Below are 20,904 nucleotides of genomic sequence, written 5' to 3' on the forward strand. Positions count from 1 at the left end.
ATCCAGAGAAGCTTCTTCTTTTGGAAAATCAAGCAGAACAACTAAGCCAAGACATGTTAAAGAAGTTTGAAGAGAAAGAGCTGTAAGGAAATGCAAAGGGAGAGATTGTTAGATATGAGTTCTAAATTTCTCTTCAAAGAATCAATATGTCAGTATGTTCCTTTCTTTGCCTTCTACTTTTAAGCTTAACTTCCTTGTAAAGCAACCATTTTCGATTGCCGGCTTCACCCTGACTCATTCCAATTACCTGCTCTGCCCTGACTCATTCCGATTACCTGCTCTGCCCTGACTCATCCTCTACCCTGACTCGTTCTGATTTCCTGCTCTGCCATAACCATTTTTCCCGCCAAACCACTCATCCCATCACCCTCTTTAAATTAACCAATCGGAATTAGTTTAGCCTGTCTGGTCTAACCCTAGCCAATAGGGGAACGACACAGCAGCAGGGGCCACTTGCATCAGGAAGAAGAACCCCTTCCCCTCCCTTGTCCAAGTGTGCGCTCACCACTGCTCCATCTGTAAGGGCGCACCCTTCTATAGAAGTACATTGCCTTGCTGAGAATTAAAAAGAAAATTTTATATTCGAGTGCTATGTCTTTTGTGGCACTGAAACTTTATTTATAACAAAATCTACAAGGGCTTAAAGATAAAGTCAAAATTACTGACAGGCTCAGGGAAAATGCAGACTTCAGCCCCAGGTGGCTACAATCCCTCTTTAATGAATTCCAGTCTTTTTTATGGAATTGGTTAACCCCTTTAATGAGCCCCCTCTTGCTTATATGTCTTGTATTCATAATTGGACCCTGTATACTCAATACTATAACTTGAATTGTTTCCTCTCACCTAGAGGCGATCAAATTCCAAATGGTCCTGCAAACTGAGCCACCCATGGACAGGCCATTCTTCTGAGGACCTTTAGATTGACCCCACGAGGAGCCCTCACTGCTGCTCCCCATTCAACGCCCCTTTTCAGCAGGAAGCAGCCAGAAAGAGTTGTCACCCAAAACCCCCTAACAGCAGTTAGGGTGACATCTCCACAGGGGGGAATGTTATAGGAGTTATTAAGAAATTATTTTAGGCAGATAGAGAGGAAAAGGGTTCCTTGGGAAGATTTTGTTTCTCTTAAAGCAGCTCCAGAAATGTTTCTTATCTAGCAGGAAAGCCCCAGCTCTTAGAGCCAAGCCGGCAAACTTTGATATGCAAATGCCGGGCATTAGAAACTGGGTCCACCCAAACATGGCGATTCCTGCCCTCTTCTTAGTGCCTCGATCACTCATTTTGGTCATTACCAGAAAGGAACTCATATTTAGCTGGAATCTATGCCAGGTAATGTTACAGAATGTAGTAGTCAGACATGAACAGGGCAGGAGAAGGCCCCCATACCCCACCAGGAATGTCAGGTGATGGTCCAGCAGTTGTCACGCTGCCTCTCTAAAATAATAACTGGCCTGAGCCAGCACCAGGGAAAGACAGTTTCCCAACAGATTAAAAAAACACCTGAAACTTGTGATTGGCAGCTTCCCGATAAGATCTCAGGAATCGGGTGAGTGGGCTCAAGCATGTGCATTAAGAGGCAAAATAGCAGAGTTTAGCTGGCATATGACCTTCCAGGTACATTCCACCAGAAAAGGGAAGAACACCTACAAGGGAAGTTAAGCTCAGGTGAGCATGCATACAACTCTAGCAAACACACTGCGCATGCTCATCTCTCAAGCCTAGCAGGCCACCGTGCATGCACACAGCTCACCCTCACCCTAAGGGAAGAATGAGGGGAACATGCACAAGATGCTGGAAGTATGCCAGCATCTAAATCCCTAAATCCAAGGTCAAGTGGGGTACTTGTTCTTCAGCTTGCCCACTTGGACCTCCTCCAAGTATACTTTCCTTTCTTTCATTCCCGTCCTAAAGCTTTTTAATAATCTTTCACTTCTGCTCTGATACTTGCCTTGGTCTCTTATTCTGCCTTATGCCCCTCAGTCAAATTCTTCTGAGGAGGCAAGAATTCAGGAAGGGAGGGAAGGAGGGAGGATGGAAGGAAGGAAGGAAGAAAGGAAGGAAGGGAGGAAAGTGAAGGGAGGAAGGAAGGAAGGAGAAGGAAAGAAGGAAAGGAAGGAAGGAAGGATACATCCTTGAATAAGGGTCAATGAGGATCAAAGCCCCAAAATGACAAATGTCCCATAGGACAGGGTGGGGTAGCATTTCTAATGTGGTGCTAGCCTGCGTTCCATCAAAAATGGGTTTACTGGCCGGGTGCAGTGGCTCACGCCTGTAATCCCAGCACTTTGGGAGGCCAAGGCAGGTAGATCACTTGAGGTCAGGAGTTTGAGACCAGCCTGGCCAACATGTTGAAACCCCAACTCTCCTAAAAATACAAAACATTAGCTGGGCGTGGTGGTGGGCGCCTGTAATCCCAGCTACTCGGGAGGCTGAAACAGGAGAATCGCCTGAACCCGCGAGGCAGAGGTTGCAGTGAGTTGAGATCGTGCCATTGCACTCCAGCCTGGGCAACAAGAGTGAAACTCCATCTCAAAGAAAAAAAAAAAAAAGTTTACAAATCCCATCATAACCCTAAGGCAATCGCTTTGAGATCTGTTCACAAGAGCCATAGATTTATCATGTAACTTAACTTCATTTGGTACAAACTTTGTTTTTTTTTTTTGGAGTTGGCCCCATCTGGGAAAATCAGAATGTAGATCTGGAATTTAAATATTGCCTACAAAGCTAAATAGACAAAATGCAGTTCTTTCTTACCTGAAACAAATGTTTGCGGCATATAAGGACTGATAGGTTGGGACAGAATTAAGATAGTGTTAGGAAAGGGTCCCCTAAGGTTGGGTCGAGTTGCCCTTTAATAGGAAGAAGAGAGGCCTGGGAAAACTTTCTAACCAGGAAGGTAGACATTAATGTCCATAGTTAACATTAGTCAATGGTTACTTACTAGGTATGCTCTTTTTAGAGACGTTTATGTACCCTCTCGTTTAGTCTTAATACAGCTCATAATGAGCTGGTACTATTATAACCCTCATTTTACAGAGGAGAAAACAGGCTTCACATGTGTACAGAAATCAGTGAAGCCTGCCTATCACCCATACTTGCTGGGTTCAACATGAATGGCACAGACAAGGTGAAAGCCCTGTGACCAGCGGTACCAGAAAGAGTGAAAGGGCGCCATCTAGTGACTGTCATGGTGGTTGGCAGTAGAGGCTGGAAGCCAGTGGTTTTTATTCTGGGTTTTTTGTTGTTGTTGTTTTGGGGTTGTTTTTTTGTGTAAGACAGAGTTTTACTCTTGTTGCCCAGGCTGGAGCGCAACTGCGGACTACCAATTTCAGTTGTTTCTATCTATTGAGAAACTGCCGCTAGGGAGCTGCAACCAATTATCATTGTAGAGAGGCAGTATGACAACCTCCGGCCCATCACGTGATGGTCGCCTGACATTTCTGGTGGGTGGGGGGAGCTGTCTCCTGCCCTGCTCATACCCCACTAGCTACCTACTGTAACATTCTTGGGTATCTGGAATACAGTACTAAGCACCTTAAAAAAACCACTGGCGGCGGGGCCCAGTGGCTCATGCCTGTAATCCCAGCACTTTGGGAGACCGAGGCAGACGGATCACGAGGTGAGGAGTCAGAGACCAGCCTGGCCAACATGGTGAAACCCCATCTCTACTAAAAGTACAAAAATGAGCCAGGCATGATGGCGTGCGCCTGTAGTCCCCACTACTCAGGAGGCTGAGGCAGGAGAATCGCTTGATTCTGGGAGGCGGAGGTTGCAGTGAGTCGAGATTGCACCACTGCACTCCAGCCTGGGCAACTAACAGTGAAATTCTGACTCAAAAAAAAAAAAAACCACAAAAAACAAACAAAAAAAACCACACACACACACACACGCAAAATGGTGGAGGGTAACCTTCTGGGGACCATTCCACCGGAAATGGGAAGAACGCCTCAGGTGAGCATGCCTGCAGCTCCAGTAAACACACGTAACTCCGGTAAACATGCTTGCCTTCCAAGCGCAATCAGGTCACTGCGTATGCGGGTGGCTCACCCTAAGGGAAGAATGAAGGGAAAGGGGTGAAAGACGCCGGAAGCAGGGCAGCATGTAAAATCCTAGGTCCAAGGTCAAACAGAGCACTTGACCTCCAAGGTGCCCCCTTAAGCCTCTACCAAGTGTACTTTCCTTTCTTTCATTCCTGCTCTAAATCTTTTTCATCAATTTCCACTCCTCTCTAAAACTTGCCTCAGTCTCTTTTCCTGCCTTATGACAGTCTATTTTTTTCTTCTGAGGAAAGAAGGGTTGAGGCTGCTGCAGACCTGTACAGATTCGCTGCCGGTCTCTCAGATAACTTCCACTACTAGCAAGAAAGCAAACACACCACATCAATGAACCACCACCATGTAGCTTAAGAGCTTTAAACTTCACTTTTCCTTTTTTTTTTTTTTTTTTTGAGATGGATTCTCCCTCTGTCACCCAGGCTGGAGTGCAATGGCGCAATCTTGGCTCACTGCAACCTCCACCTCCGGGGTTCAAGCAGTTCTCTTGTCTCACCCTCCCAAGTAGCTGGGATGACAGGCGTGTGCCACCACACCTGGTCAACTTTTTGTAGAGATGAAGCTTTGCCATGTTGGCTAGGCTGATCTCAAACAACCAGCCTCAAGTGATCCACCCGCCTCAGCTTCCCAAAGTGCTGAGATTACAGGCGTGAGCCACTGTGCCTGGCCAATTCTTCATTTTTTCAAGTAAATACATGCACACTGATTAAAAATGAACAAAAGCTAGATACAATGGGAAGTCAGCCTCCATATCCCCCAGCTACCCCGTCCTCCCCAGAAGCAACTGCTGTTACCAGCTTCCTATGTCCCCTTCCAGAGACATAAGAAGCAATGTCTAAGGAAGCAAGTATTTTTATTTGCTTAGACCCCTTCCAGTCTAAGTAAGCAAATATTTTGATACAAATAATAGCACACCATGGTAGCTGGAGTAAAGCCTCCTCACCAAGATGTCTGTGTCCTAATGCCTGGGATCAGTAAATACGTGATACGGCAGTAGGGATGGGGCAGCTGATTAAAGTTAAAGGCCTTGAGATGGCAGATTATCCAGGTGGGCCCCATGTAATCACACAAATCCTTAAAGCTGAGAACTTTCCCAGGCTGTAGTCAGAAGATGTGAGTTACGGTTGGGGTTAGAGAGACGAAAAGTTGCTGGTACTGAAGATGGAGGAAGCCAAGTAACGCAGGTGGCAAAAACACTGATTCTCTCCTTAGCCCCCTGGAAAGGCGTGCAGCCCTGCTGGCGCCTTGATCTCAGGCAGGTGAGGCCTGTGTCAGACTTCCTACCCCAGAATCAGAAGGTAATAAGTTTGTGTCTTAAGCCGCTAAATTTGAGACCATTTGCTACAGCAACAATAGAAAACTAATAAATACTCTAGTACCCTTTTCTTTTCTTCTTTCTTTCTTTCCTTTTTTTTTTTTTTTTTTTTTTTGACAGAGACTCACTCTGTCATCCAGGCTGGAGTGCAGTGATGTGATCTCAGCTCACTGCAACCTCTGCCTCCCCTGTTCAAGCAATTCTGCCTGACTCCCAAGTAGCTAGGATTACAGATGCACAGCACCACACCTGGCTTTTTTTTGTGTGTATTTTTAGTAGAGACATGGTTTCACCACATTGGCCAGGCTGGTCCGGAACTCCTAACCTCAAGTGATCCACCCACCTCAGCCTCCACTGTGCCCAGCATCTTCTTCTTCTTTTTTTTTTTTTTCAAGATAAGGTCTTGCTTTGTTGCCCAGACTGAGTGCAGCGGTGCAATCATGGCTTACAGCAGCCTCAAACTCCGTGGCTCAAGCGACTGTCCTGCCTCAGCCCTGGGAGTAGCTGGGGTCACAGATATGCACCACCACACTCAGCTAATTTTTAAAAATTTTTTGTAGAGATGGGGTCTGTGTTGCCAAGGCTGGTCTTAAACTTCTGGCCTTAAGCAATCCTCCCACCTCAGGCTCCCAAAGTTCTAGGATTAGAGGCATGAGCCACCGTGTCCCACCTCCTTTCCTCACTTAATACATTTTGAAGCCTCTTCCCGTTCACAATATTTAGAGCTGCCTCACTCTTTTTAATGGCTGCATAGCATCTCATCATATGAGTATTTAATCGTTCTATTAAGGATGGTCATGGGGCTATTTGAGACATATAAATAAGTTACAAATAAGTCTGTAATGTCATACTTCCCAATTATTCTCATCTCATAGCACATACAAATATGTTAATATTTGTATAACACACTGAAGTGAATTGAAGGTACTGAGGTCATCTACCTTGGACCGTGATGGAAAAGGTTACTAATAATATTTTCTTTCTTTTTTTTTTTTTTTAAATGAGACAAGTTCTCATTCTATTGCCCAGGCTGGAATGCAGTGGCATGATCACGGCTCATTGCAGCTTCAGCCTCCCAAGTACCTGGGACCATCGGTGCACACCACCACACCTGGGTAATTTTTTATTTTTAGTAGAGACAAGGTCTTACATGTTACCCAGGCTGGTCTGGAACTCCTGGGCTCAAGCGATCCTCTCACCTCAGCCTTCCAAAGTGCTGGGGTTACAAGCGTGAGCCACCATGCCCGGCCTATATTCTTTATATTATATAGTTTTGTTAGTTTTTTCAGACAGGCTTTCTCTCTGTCACCAAGGCTGGAGTGCAGTGAAATGATCTCAGCTTACTGCAGCCTCCACCTCCTGGGCTCAAGCTATCCTCCTGCCTCAGCCTCCCAAGTAGCTGGGACCATAGGCATGCACTACCACACTTGGCTAATTTTTGTATTCTTTTGGTAGAGTCAGGGTTTCACCATGTTACCCAGGCTGGTCTCAAACTCCTAGACTCAAGCAATCCACCTGCCTCGGCCTCCCAAAGTGCTAGGATTACAAGTGTAAGCCACCACACCTGACATACAGTTATTAAACACACAAACACACATACAGGAGAAGATATTGATATTGAATTTATATAAAACTTTTTTTTAACTGAGGGTCCCACTCTGTCATCCAGGCTGGAATACAGTGGCGTGATCCTAGCTCATTGCAACCTCAAACTCTAGGGCTCAAGGGATCCTCGCACCTCAGCCTCTCAAGTAGCTAGGACTACAGGTGTGCGCCACCACACCCATGTAATTTTATTTTTTTTTTTAGAGTTAGAGTCTCTCTTTACTGCCCAGGCTGGTCTCATACTCCTGGGTTCAAGCAATCCTCCTACTTCAACTTCCCAAAGTGTTGGGATTACAAGCATGAGCTACCACACCTGGCCTATACAAAACTTCCAAGTCTTTAATTTTTTTGAAGAAGTTGATTTTTTTTATTTTTTTATGTATAATATCAGGCTTTATAATATTTAATATTTTAAATATCAGGCTTTATGCCTGAAATAGCTGATTCCCATTATTCACCACAGTTATGTTCTATAAAGTCACTGCAAACACTGAATCTGTTAATACTAAATTATTGTTCCTAGTGGAAATACAGGGTTAAGTTCCTATGAGCCTCTGGCCACATTTTTATAAACTCAAATGCCACTTGTGGTATAGGTTCATTTGCCAACATCCTTGCATAACAAACCAGTTTCATTAGCATTGAAAACCTGTTCTTCCACAGGACTCTTTTAAAATACCACTCAGCAGGTATTTTAAAAATTCTTCCAGATCTGCAGAACATGCCTCACCTGCAACTTGATGTTTTTCACTCCATGTCACCTTCTGAAACATGCTTGCTGACCAGCAATGGCTGAGAAGGGTTTAACAATGTTCTGATCCTGTATTGCATGACTGGAAGTTTCTTGGGCTTTCAGCTTCACAGTGCTGTCTGCTATGGTTGGTTGGTTTTGTTAAATGGGTCATCATCTCAGGAATCCACAAATGTAGCCACTTCTCCATAGCTTCATCACAGATTGGCAGTCTTCTTCTTCATTTTTCTGGATGGACTGCATTGTTAACTCATTCACGCTGAGCTCACAGTCAACAGCACTACAACTCATGCCTGAATCAAAGCCTATTGAAGGCCCGTCCCAGCCTTCCTGTGCCAAGGAATGCTGGACAGCACTCCAGCACTCTGCATGGGGCCATTTTGAACAGGCGCAGTGGCTCACACCTATAATCCCAACACTTTGGGAAGCCAAGGTGGGCAGATCACTTGAGGTCAGGAGTTTGAGACCAGCCTGGCCAACATGGTGAAACCCCATCTCTACTAAAAATACAAAAATTAGCTGGGCGTAGTGGTGCGCACCTGTAATCCCAGCTACTAGGGAAGCTGAGGCAGGAGAATTGCTTGAACCCCAGAGTGCAGTAGTTGCAGTGAGCCGAGATTGCGCCACTGCATTCCAGCCTGGGTCACAGAGCAAGACTCTGTCTTGAAAAAAAAAAATCACCACCAAGAGGCACAAAAATGTGAAAAATGTGGCACTAAGACCACAAAAAGGACACTGATTTACAATATGAGAGCAAAACAAGAAGGCAGGGTGTCCCCTTGTTTGACTTCGTCTGCAAACGTGCATGTTAGGTGATAAAAATGTTTGCCACTCTGTGCGCATCTGCAAACAGCTGCAAAAGTGCCAGGAGCACTGATTTTGGAGTTACAAGTAAATTTTAGTGAGTAGTTGAATTCACAAAATGGAGTTCATGAATAATGAGGACTCTCTAGATGCAATTCCTGTTCAAGATAACTTTTTAAAGATGATCGCTTCCACTTTTTTTTTTTTTTTTAGCGTTACTATTGATTAGAAAATGTGTTTGCAGGCTGGGCGCGGTGGCTCACGCCTGTAATCCCAGCACTCTGGGAAGCCGAGGCGGGCAGATCACAAGGTCAGGAAATTGAGACCATCCTGGCTAACACAGTGAAACCCCTACTAAAAACACAAAAAATTAGCCGAGCATGGCGGTGGGTGCCTGTGGTCCCAGCTACTTGGGAGACTGAGGCAGGAGAATGGCGTGAACCCGGGAGGCAGAGCTTGCAGTGAGCCAAGATTTGCGCCACTGCACTCCAGCCTGGGTGACAGAGCGAGACTCCGTCTCAAAAAAAATAAAAAAAAGGAAATGTGTTTGCTCAAGTAGGTGGGAACAAACAGGAAACTGTTTATCCCTATTTTTTAAACATTTTCTGTTCTTGCCATTAACTAGATTTCAGATAATTTAATCTATTTAATTCTTAGTTCAAAGCAATAGTCTAGTCTTTAAATCTAATAGCTTTTCTTTTCATTCACAAATTGACATTGTCTTGTGATATTGTCAATGAATTCTGAGTCCAGTCAAACTTTTCCATTTCAAATCATCACTAACCAAAAGAAACGGAATTTCAGCTACAAATGCAATCACATGTCATTTCAAATTTTGTAGTAGCACATTACAGTAAAAAAGAAACATGTGAAACTAACATTTTAACATTTAATTTCACCCAACACGAAATATCATTGGAAAATGATGTATTTTGCAGTATGATCAGCATGAAAAATATTAGTGAGGTACTTAACAATTTTCTGTACTAAGTCTTTGAAAGTTTATGTTGATGGCAACTTCTCATTCAGGCTGGTAACATTAACATTAAGTGCTCATCAGCCACAATGTGACTACCTCATTGAACAGCACAGTTTTATTTCAAAAATAACACTCAAGCCATTCCTCAAGTACATGTAAATATTATTCTAGTAACTATAATTTTTTAGAATTAAATTTATAGTAATAATGCTGACTAGTAGCTACCAGTAAAAAATTCCTAAACTCACTTTTCCAAAGTTGAATTTTTGCTTTGAAAGCACACACTTTTTCAATACACATTTGTATCTGTACATACATATGAGATATTTTCACATGATCCATGCAGTATTCTTTTCTTTCTCTCCTTCTTTCTTTTATTTTCTTTCTTGTCTTTTGTTTTTGTCTTTATTTTTTTTGGAGTCAAGGTCTAACTCCCATAGACCAGGCTGGAGTGCAGCGGTATGACATGATCTTGGCTCACTGCAACCCCCACCTGCCAGGCTCAAGTGATCCTCCCACCTCAGCCTCCCAAGTAGCTGGGACTATAGGCATGCACCACTGCACCTGGCTAATTTTTGTCTTTTTAAAAGAGATGGAGTTTTGCCATGTTGCCCAGACTGGTCTGGAACTCCTGGGCTCAAGCTATCTGCCTGCCTCAGCCGCTCAAAGTGTTGGGATTACAGACATGAGCCACTGTGCTTGGCAATATTAATTTTAAAAAATTGGCCGGGCGCGGTGGCTCGCGCCTGTAATCCCAGCACTTTGGGAGGCCGAGATGGGCGGATCACGAGGTCAGGAGATCAAGACCATCCTGGCTAATACGGTGAAACCTCGTCGCTACTAAAAATACAAAAAATTAGCCGGGCGTGGTGGTGGGCGCCTGTAGTCCCAGCTACACAGGAGGCTGAGGAAGGAGAATGGCGTGAACCTGGGAGGCAGAGCTTGCAGTGAGCCAAGATTGTGCCACTGCACTCCAGCCTGGGCGACAGAGCCAGACTCTGTCTCAAAAAAAGAAAAAAAAAAAAAAATTTTTTTAGAGACAGAGTCTCACTCTGTCACCCAGGCTGGAGTGAAGTAGTGTGATGATAGGTGAGTTGCGGCCTCAAGCTCCTGGGCTCAAGGAATTCTCCTGCCTCAGCCTCCTAAGTAGGTAGGACTACAGGTGCACACCACCACACCTGGCTAATCTTTTTAAGGTTTTGTGGAGATGGCTAATTTTTAAAATTTTTTGTGTAGATGGGGTCTCACTATGATGCCCAGGATGGTCTCAGACTCCTGGCCTCAAGTCATCCTCCCACCTCAGCCTCACAAAGTACTGGGATTACAGGTATGAGCCACTGTGCTCTGCCTCCCTAATCTTTACTGTATTACCTACTGGGCAATGTAAGTGATTTTTTGACTGCCAGTCGAGGGAGTCAGATGACTGCCCAGCTTGTGGTGGCCGGCCTCCAAGACCATCCCATGATCCCTGCCTTCTGTTCTTCAGACCCTGTGTAGGCCCTTCCCACCCTGGATCAGACTTGCTCTGTGTGACCAGCAGACATGGGGAAGGAATGGTAGAAGTAACTAGGTCATAAAAGACAGTTTGGCTTTCATCTTTCTCCCTCTCTTGGTTCACTCACTCTGGAGGAAGCCAGCTGCAGTGTCTTGAGGCCACCCAAGGAGAAGCCCTCTTGGCTAAGAGCTGAGGCCTCCAGCCACGAGCTTTCTGTCCCCAGATGACCGCAGCCCCAGCTGACAGCAAGATGGCTCATGAGAGGCCCCGAGGCGGAACTACCCAGCCAAGCTACTCTCATTCCTGATCTACAGAAACTGAGAAAATAAATGTTTTAAGCCACCAAAGTTTGGAGTAACTTGTTATGTAGCAATAAGTTACTAACATACAAACTTAACTTTAAAAGTTATATTTAGCTGGGCACAGTGGCTCATGCCTGTAATCCCAGCACTTTGGGAGGCTGAGGTGGGCAGATCACCTGAGGTCAGGAGTTCGAGACCAACCTGGCCAACATGGGAAACCCCATCGCTACTAAAAATACAAAAATTAGCCAGGCGTGGTGGCAGGTGCCTGTAGTCCCAGCTACTTGGGAGGCTGAGGTGGAAGAATTTCTTGAATCCAGGAGGGGGAGGTTGCAGTGAGTGGAGATGACACCACTTCACTCCAGCCTGGGCAACAGAATGAGACTCTGTCTAAAAATAATAATAATAATAATAATAATAATAATAATAATGTTATATTTAGATATAAAGAATTTAAGGGACTAAAGAGTTTCCACAGTTTTTTTTTCAAACTTTTGAAATTTGATACTTCAAAAAATAAATCCTGGCCAGGCACAGTGGCTCACGCCTGTAATCCGAGCATTTTGGGAGGCTGAGGTTAGCAGATCACTTGAGGTCAGGAGCTCAAGACCAGCCTGGGTAACATGGCAAAACCCCATCTCTACAAAAAATACAAAACACTAGCCGAGTATTGTGGTGCATGCCTGTAGTCCCAACAACTTGGAGAGAGACAGGAGGTTGAGGCTACAGTGAGCCATGATCATGCCACTGCACTCCAGCCTGGGCGACAGGGTGAGACTCTGAATCAATTAATCCATCTTACATCAGCCACTTCTTAGGAATGCTTTAAACCAACTCAACCTTTTTAGATTAAGCATAGATGAGCAAAATACAATATGGGAATACCAATTTTACTTAAAATTCTGAAAGAGCAACAAAATATTATATTCATGTAGAATCAATTGTGGAAAAAACTGATTCCTGAAGTCTATACCTTTATTGTATCAACTTTATGTTCAATTAATATTTTTAGGAATATTTCTATGAACTAAAAATTCATTATAAATCCTATCAAGAATCAAACTTACTAAATGTTAACTTTAAAAGCCAGTAAGATGCTACAACACAGATGAACCTTGAAACATACTAAGAGAGGCTGGGTGTGGTCACTCGGGTCTGTAATCCCAGGACTCTGGGAGGCTGAGGTGGGCAGATCACTTGAGCCCAGGAGTTTGAGACCAGCCTGGCTAACATGGTGCAACCTTGTGTCTACAAAAAAATACAAAAAATGAGCAGGGCATGGTGGTGCACCCCTGTAGTCTCACCTACTCAGGAGACTGAGGTAGGAGGATCACTTGAGCCCAGGGAGGTCAAGACTGCAGTGAGCTATGATCGCACCACTGGGCTCCAGCCTGAGCAACAGAGTGAGACCTTGTCTCAAAAAAGAAAAAAAGAAAAAAAAAAACCACTATGTGAAAGTCAGTCACAAAGGGCCACATCTTACTGTTTCATTTATCTGAAATGTCTAGAATCGGTAAGTCTATATAGATGGAAAGCAGGTTAGTGGCTGCCCAGGGATGAAGGCATGGAAGGAAATGGGGAATGACTGCTAATGGCTATGGGGTTTCTTTTAGGGGTGATGAAAATGTCCCAAAATAGTGGTAGTGGTTGTACAATTCTGTGAACATACTATCAGTCATTGAATTGTATACTTTAAATGGGATTTAATTCACATTACATCTCAATAAAACTATTTTTTAAAGAAGAAAATGTTCAAAGAACAAGGGTTGCTAAATAACAGAGGATAACTGTTGTTTGACAACAGCACAAAAATTATTTCTCAAAAAGTGTAATGGCCCTGGAAAATGAGTACAACGGGATCTTCTCTTGAACCTGGATAGCTGGGTGTGGATAGCTGGGCGCACTGAAGGCGGTGATACAGAACTGAAAGCAACAAGACAGCTATGAAGGAAAAAGAAAATCAGTGTGGCTACCAAGACATTTTAGTGTCTGCTTTCAAGAAGGTCCCCCCCCCCCCACCATGCTTGGCTCATGATATGGGGTGAGTCTCTTGTTACAGTGGAACACATAGGTAAGTGTAAAGTGTGGAGAGCAGCACCTGACTCTGAGCAAGAGTTCCATGAATATTAGCTTTCTATTTTTAAAAACCCACTAAAAGTCTGGGCGCAGTGGCTCATGCCTGTAATCTCAGCACTTTGGGAGGCTGTAGTGGGTAGGATCGTTTGAGCCCAGGAATTTCAGACCAGCCTGAGCAACACAGTGAGAACCTATGTCTACCAAAAATTTAGCCAGGCTTGGTGGTGCACACCTGTAGTCCCAACTGCTCAGGAGGCTTGAACCCAAGAGGTTGAAGCTGCAGTGAGCTGAGATCACGCCACTGCATTCCAGCCTGGCCAACAGAGGGAGCCTGTCTCAAAAAAAAAAAAGAATAAAAAAATATGAAGCCACTAACAAAGGACGGTAGGAAATAGTTAAAAATCCAGTTATATTCTCTTTAGAGACACCCAATACCAGATAACAAAAACAATAAAGATGGCTATCTTCGTCCCTTTTCTGTTGCTATAACTGAATGCCTGAGACTAGGTAAATTGTAAAGAAAATACATTCATTTCTTACAGTCTGGAGGCTGGAAGACCAAGGTCAAGGAGCTGCATCTGGTGAGGGCCTTCTTGCTAGTGGGGACTCTTGCAGAGTTCCAAGGTGGTGCAGGGTTTCATGGCAAGGAGTACACAAGAGAACGCCAACTGGCTTTTATAACAGACTCTGTTTTAAAATAACTAACCCATTCCCATGACAACCCATTAATCCATGATATATTAATCCATTGGTGAGGACAGAGCACTAATGACCCAATCACCTTGTACAGGCTCCACCTGTCAATATTGTTACATTTGGGATTAAGTTTCATCATGCGTTTCAGAGGGGAGAATCATTCAAACCATAGCAAACTCCTATGATGATAGAAAAATAAAAGCAAACTGTACCAAAAGGAAACTAAGCTTTATATATGCTGCTGTAGTTTGAATTATGTGTCCTTCCAAAATTTATATGTTGAAACCTAATCACCAAGATGATGGTATTAGAAGGTGGAGCTTTTGGGGAGGTGATTGGGTCATGAGGGCTCTGTCCTCACAAATGGGATTAATGACCTTATAAAAGATATATAAGGGAGCTGCCTCCCTCCTTTTTGCCCTTCCACCATGTGAAGACAAAGCATCCATCCCCTCTGGAGGGCAAAACAACAAGGCATCATCTTGGAAGCACAGACCAGGCCCTCACCAGACTTCCTAGAACCTTCGCCTTGGACTTTCTAGTCTCCAGAACCACAAGAAGTAAATTTCTATTGTTTATAAATTACCCAGTCTCACGTATTTTGTTATAGCAGCACAAATGGACTAAGAGATGCAGACAAGAATTTATGATAGGTGGGGCACGGTGGCTCATGCCTGTAATTCCAGCACTTTAGGAGGCCAAAGCGGGAGGATCACCTGAGATCAGGAGTTCGAGACCAGCCTGGCCAACATGGCGAAATCCCATCTCTACTAAAAAATATATATATATACAAAAATTAGCCAGGTGTGGTGGTGCACACTTGTAATCTCAGCTACTCAGGAGGCTGAGACAGGAGAATTGCAGAATTCTCCTGCAACTCAGGAAGCAGAGGTTGCAGTGAGCTGAGATCATGCCACTGTACTCCAGCCTGGGCAACACAGCAAGACTCCATCTCAAACAAGAATTTATGATAAACAAGTCAGGCTGTCCAGATGCAAGGGCTCATGCCTGTAATTCCAGCACTTTAGGAGGCCAGGTAGGAGGATTGCTCTAGCCCAGGAGTTCAAGACCAGCTTGGGCAACATAGCAAGACCCCACCTCTTAAAAACATATATAAAAATAAAAAATTGTCCAGGCATGGTGGCACACACCTGTAGTCTCAGCTACAAAGGATCGCTTGAGCCTGGGAAGTCAAGGCTACAGTGAGCCATTATCACGCCACTGCATTCCAGCCCAGGTGACAGAGCAAGACACTGTCTCAAAAAAGAAAAAAATTCAGGCTAAGTAATATATTAGACCAATTGAAAGGGATCAATAGAAACATTAAAGAAAGATTCTATAGTGGGTTAGTTCTGTAGTGTTCCCTCAAAATTCATGTCCACCTGCCACCTCAGAATGTGCCCTTTTGATAACAGGGTCTTTACAGATGTAATTAGTTAAGATGAGATTATGCTGGAAGACTAATGTCCTTATAAGAAGAGGAGAAGGGTCAGGCGTGGTGGCTCGTGCCTGTAATCCCAGCACTTTGGGAGGCTGAGGCGGGTGGATCACTTGAGGTCAGGAGTTTGAGACCAGCCTGGCCAACATGGTGAAACGCTGTCTCTACTAAAAATACACAAATTAGCTAGGCGTAGTGGCGGGCGCCTGTAATCCTGGCTACTCGGGAGGCTGAGGCTTGAGAATCGCTTGAACACAGGAGACGGAGGTTGCAGTGAGCCAAGATCATGCCACTGCACTCCAGCCTGGGCGACAGAGTGAGACTGTCTCAGGAAAAAAAGAAAAAAAAAAAAAAAAAAGGAAGAGGAGAGGAGAAGACATACACAGATGCCCAACAGAGATGGCAGCCTTATGAAGACAGAGGCAGAGATTGGTGTGATGCTGCCCCAAGACGAGGAACGCCAAAGATTGCTAGCAACCACCAGCAAGTGGAAGAGGCAGGGAAGGATTCTTTCCCAGAACTTGGAGAGAGAGCATGATCCTGACAACATTTTGATCTCGGACTTCTGGCTTCCAGAACTATGAGAGAACGAACCTCTGCACCCGTATTTGGTGTTTAGTTACGGTGACCGCAGGAAACTGATACATATGCCATGTAGTGCAGCCACTCAACCACAAGGGGCACTGTCTGGCAGCAAGTTCTACAAACACAAACGGTCCAAAATAATTACAGAAGTTCACAGAGAAAGCCATACAATTAGCATTCAAATATTTTTAACGATGATCAACAGGCTACAATTTATCATTTTTAAAAAACATAAAATCATTATCATCTTGCTGAATAATTTGTGACCTTTGTAACAAACTGGCTGGGAACCACTTTTAAAGAACATCCTGGTCCGGCTATCATTACACACATGGGAGGGTATCTGTAGGATAAATTCCCCCAACAATTCCCTTTCCAGGAAGAGATGCATATTTTTAATTTCCATAGACAACAGCCAAATTGCCCTCCAAAGAGGAGGTACATTACACTCGCCAGAAATATACATGAATGGCTGGTTTTCCCCAGCCTTGGCAATACTTTGCCAAGCTAAGAGATAAGAACGGGCTTTAAAACAAATCCTGATGCAGTTCCCAAGGAGAGGACTGGGGCCTTTGAACCCACATTTCCCAGCACAGGTGCTTCACCAGCCTGCCATGGCCCCTTCTCCATCCAGTTTAGCAAGGGTGTGGCAGATTTCCTTTCAGGCACAGAGCCCAGCCTTCCAGACATCACACTTAAACTGGTTCCTACCACATTTGCAAGGAGAATCTCTTCTTCCAAGTCAGCAGTGTTTACAATAAGCAGTACACTTTTCCCTGAGTCACTCTGAATATAGAGACCAGAAATCAATTCCAGGGTAGCAAAGGGACAGCCACCATGGTGACCTCAAGCATACAAATCACACACCTGCTCGTCCTGCCTGGTCAAGCCCTGTTGGGACCGTGCATAATCCTGACCCCAGCACTCAGGCACAGAACACTTAGGAGAGGAAGGCGAGGTTTCAGCTACATGAGGTGGCATCGTAGGAATTGTCTTCTCCCTGACACTCCCCATGGCACTCAACAGCCTCACTGTCCTGACCCTAAACCACTTTGTAACCCACCCCTGGGAAGGGCAGGCAGTGAAGAACTAGGGATAGAGAAGAGGAGGTGGGGAGTTACCAAGCTGTTTGCTGACCTCTTCATTTGACTCAGAACCTGACCTTAATCTTGCTTCCAGAAAAACAATGGGCCCCATTCCTGCCCAAGCTTGCCTTCTGCAACCCAGACTTTCTTAGAACGCGATGGGAGTCAAGAGCGCTTTCTTTAAGGCGAAGGTGTAGACAGGTTCCCCTCACCTCCCACCTCTGCCCACATTATCTGCCTCTAGCAAATAATGGTAGTCGTGACTGTGCCTGTTACCCAGGAGAACACCGATCAATGACTGTAAAGACATGAATGTATGGTTTTAGATGGTGTCTGCCTGCCTTTGCTGAAAAATGTAAGAACAGCAAACATTTACATATTACCATTTGTCAGTACTGCTCTAAGCACTTTTATAATATTAAACATTCATGCTGTACTCCTTACAGCAATCGTAAGAGCTAGGCACTAAAACTATTCCCATTGCACGGATGAGCAAACTGAGACACTGAGAGATTGGGAACCTTGCCCAAGATCACACAGTGAGTAAGTAGGAGCTACAATAAGGAGCCATGAGGGCAGGGAGCTCCACTCCTGCCCTCCCCAGGCTTCTGCTCACTCCTGAGCATGACTGGTACCTAACAGGTGCTCAGACAGTCGCTGGATGCAGATGAGGGAACGGCTGTGGACATTCAGTCCCTCAGACCACAAAAGGACTTTGGAAGGAGAAGAACCCTGGAAGAATGCCATGTTACTGGCAAAGGTTTGGGTTCTTATCCAACGATTTGGTAAACACAAAGGGACAATGGCATTAAGTGATAGCAAAGCCAATCTAAACAGAATCACAGCAGTAAACCACCAGAACCCACAATTTTTTTTTTTTTTTTTTTTTTTTTGAGACAGAGTTTTGCTCTTGTTGCCCAGGCTGGAATGCAAAGGCGCCATTTCGGCTCGCCACAACCTCCACCTCCCAGGCTCACCCAATCCTCCCAGCTGGAACTACTGGCACACACCACCACACCCAGCTAATTTTTGTATTTTTGGTAGAGACAGGGTTTCACTATGTTGCCCAGGCTGGACTCAAGCTACCCGCCTACCTCAGCCTCCCAAAGTGCTAGAATTAGAGGCATGAGCCACCATGCCCGGCCACCAGTATTTTGCCAGGCTGGAGTGCAGTGGCACAATCTCAGCTCACTGCAACCTCCACCTCCCGAGTTCAAGCAATTGTCCTGCCTCAGCCTCCCCAAGTAGCTGGGACTACAGGCATGCACCACCACACCCAGCTGATTTTTGTATTTTTAGTAGAGATGAGGTTTCAGCATGTTGGCCAGATTGTTCTCAATCTCTTGACCTCGTGATCCACCCTCCTCAGCCTGTTGGGATTACAGGCGTGAGCCACTGAACCCGGCCCAGTCTTTTTTCTTAAAAAATCGGCTCATAATTCCAATTATTTGTGCAATGCTGTACTAAGTACAAGAGAAAGGTGTTTCCTCTCAGCCGGGACAGAAGGTAGGAATCTTCCTCTAACTGCAGTCCTTTCTATGCCACTATAACAAATTACCACAAACTGAGGGGCGTGAGACAACACACATTTATGATCTCACCATTCTGGAGATTAGAAGTCCTAAAGTCAAGGTATCAGAGCCATGCTCCTTCCAGAGTCCCGGAGGGAGGAACCCCTCTGCTGTCGTGCCAACTTCTGGAGGCTGTCTGTGTTCCTTGGCACATGCCCTTCCTCCGTCTCCAAATCTCTCCTGACCTCTGCTTCTACCACATCTTCGTCTTGGACCTTCTGCCTCCCTCTCATAAAGACCCTGTGTCTACACTGGGCCCACCTTGGTAACCCAGGCTAATCTCCCCACATCAAGATCCGTAATCACTTCTGCAGAGTCCCTCTTGTGAAGGGAAGCAACATTCACAGGCTCTGCGGATTCTAATGCAGACCTCTTGGGGGAGGGGCATTATTCTGTCAACGGCAATAACCGGAGCCGTTTCTTTCTTTCTTTCTTTTTCTTTTCTTTTTTTCTTTTTTTTTGAGACAAAGTCTCACTCTATTCCCAGGCTCCAGTGCAGTGGTGTGATCTTGGCTCACTGCAACCTCCACTCCCTGGGTTCAAGCGATTCTCCTGCCTTAGCCTCCTGAGTAGCTGAGACTACAGACGGACACCACCACACCTGGTTTTTTGTTTTTTTTGAGACAGAGTATCACTCTGTCTCTGTCACCCAGGCTGCAATGCAGTGGCCTGATCTCGGCTCACTGCAAGCTCCGCCTCCCAGGTTCACACCATTCTCCTGCCTCAGCCTCCCAAGTAGCTGGGACTACAGGCGACCACTACCATGCCCGGCCAGTTATTTTTTCGTATTTTTAGTGGAGACAGGGTTTCACCGTGTTAGCCAGGATAGTCTTGAACTCCTGGCTTCAAGTGATCTGCCTGCCTTGGCCTCCCAAAGTGCTGGGATTACAGGTGTGAGCCACAGAAAAAAAAAAAAAAAAAATCACTTTCCCAATCTGCAAAATGGCTACTGTCCTCAATTTCCCCAAACTAATCCGTCTCAATGATGACCTCAAATCTCTCACCCTCCAAAGAGATAACATGCCCTCAGGAAGGCCTTAGTTTCCCCAACATGCTTGGGTCTAAACCCACACACTCTGCCTTCCCTTCTGTTACAAGAGAAGAGGTGTGCTGCTTCCCCCTCCACACCCCCACCTGATTGCTGGATCCACCCGTGCTTGGTCTTCCCACACATTTTGTTCTTGCAGTTCTTCCTGTTCTTTAACTGTTCTCTCTCTGAGATTATTATCATTACATAAAAAACATGCTTTAATATCTCTCTCAGCTTTTGAAATTCTTTAAAAAGGAGTTAAGTTGTGCAATGTGAGTTCATTGACCACAATGGATTTAAGTTAGAAATCAATCACAAGATAGCTGGAAAAATCCCCAAGTAAGTTGGAAACTTAAAAAATACACTTCTAGCCAGGGGCGGTGGCTCACGCCTGTAATCCCAGCACTTTGGGAGGCCAAGGCAGGCAGATTGCTTGAGGTCAGGACTTCGAGACCAGCCTGGTCAGCATGGTGAAACCCCAGCTCTACTAAAAATACAAAAATTAGCTGGTGGCGGGTGCATCCCAGTTACGCAGGAGGCTGAGGCACAAGAATCGCTTAAATCCAGGAGGTGGAGGCTGCAGTGAGCTGAGATGGCACCACTACACTCCAGCCTCAGTGATAGAGCAAGACTCTGTCTCAAAAAATAAATAAATAAGAATAAAAATAAAAATAAACTGAATGAAATTGAAAACATACCAATGTGAGATGCCACTAAAGTCATACTAAAAGGGAATTTACACCACTTACTGCCTACATTAGAAAAGAAGTCTCAAATCAATGCAAATCAATGACTTCTGCCTTGTTACAGTAAGAAACTAGAAAAAGAGCAAATAAAATCCAGTAAGCAGAAGAAAGGAAACAAAGATCAGAACAGAAATTAATATAGTCAGGAAAAGAGAGAGAGAGAGAAAGAATCATTGTAACCAAAAGTTTGAGGAAAATCAAATCAATTGATAAACCTCTAGCCAGACAGATCAGAAAAAAACACGAAAGACACAAACCAGTCTCCGAAATGACAGGTAGCATCATTACCAACATTAAAAGGATAAGGGCATATTAAAAGGATAAGGGTATCAATAGAATCAACACCTTAGATGAAATATATAAAAAATTTGAGCTCT

Source organism: Pongo abelii, chromosome 22 (assembly GCF_028885655.2).
Source record: "Pongo abelii isolate AG06213 chromosome 22, NHGRI_mPonAbe1-v2.0_pri, whole genome shotgun sequence".
In the NCBI taxonomy this organism is placed as follows: Eukaryota; Metazoa; Chordata; class Mammalia; order Primates; family Hominidae; genus Pongo; species Pongo abelii.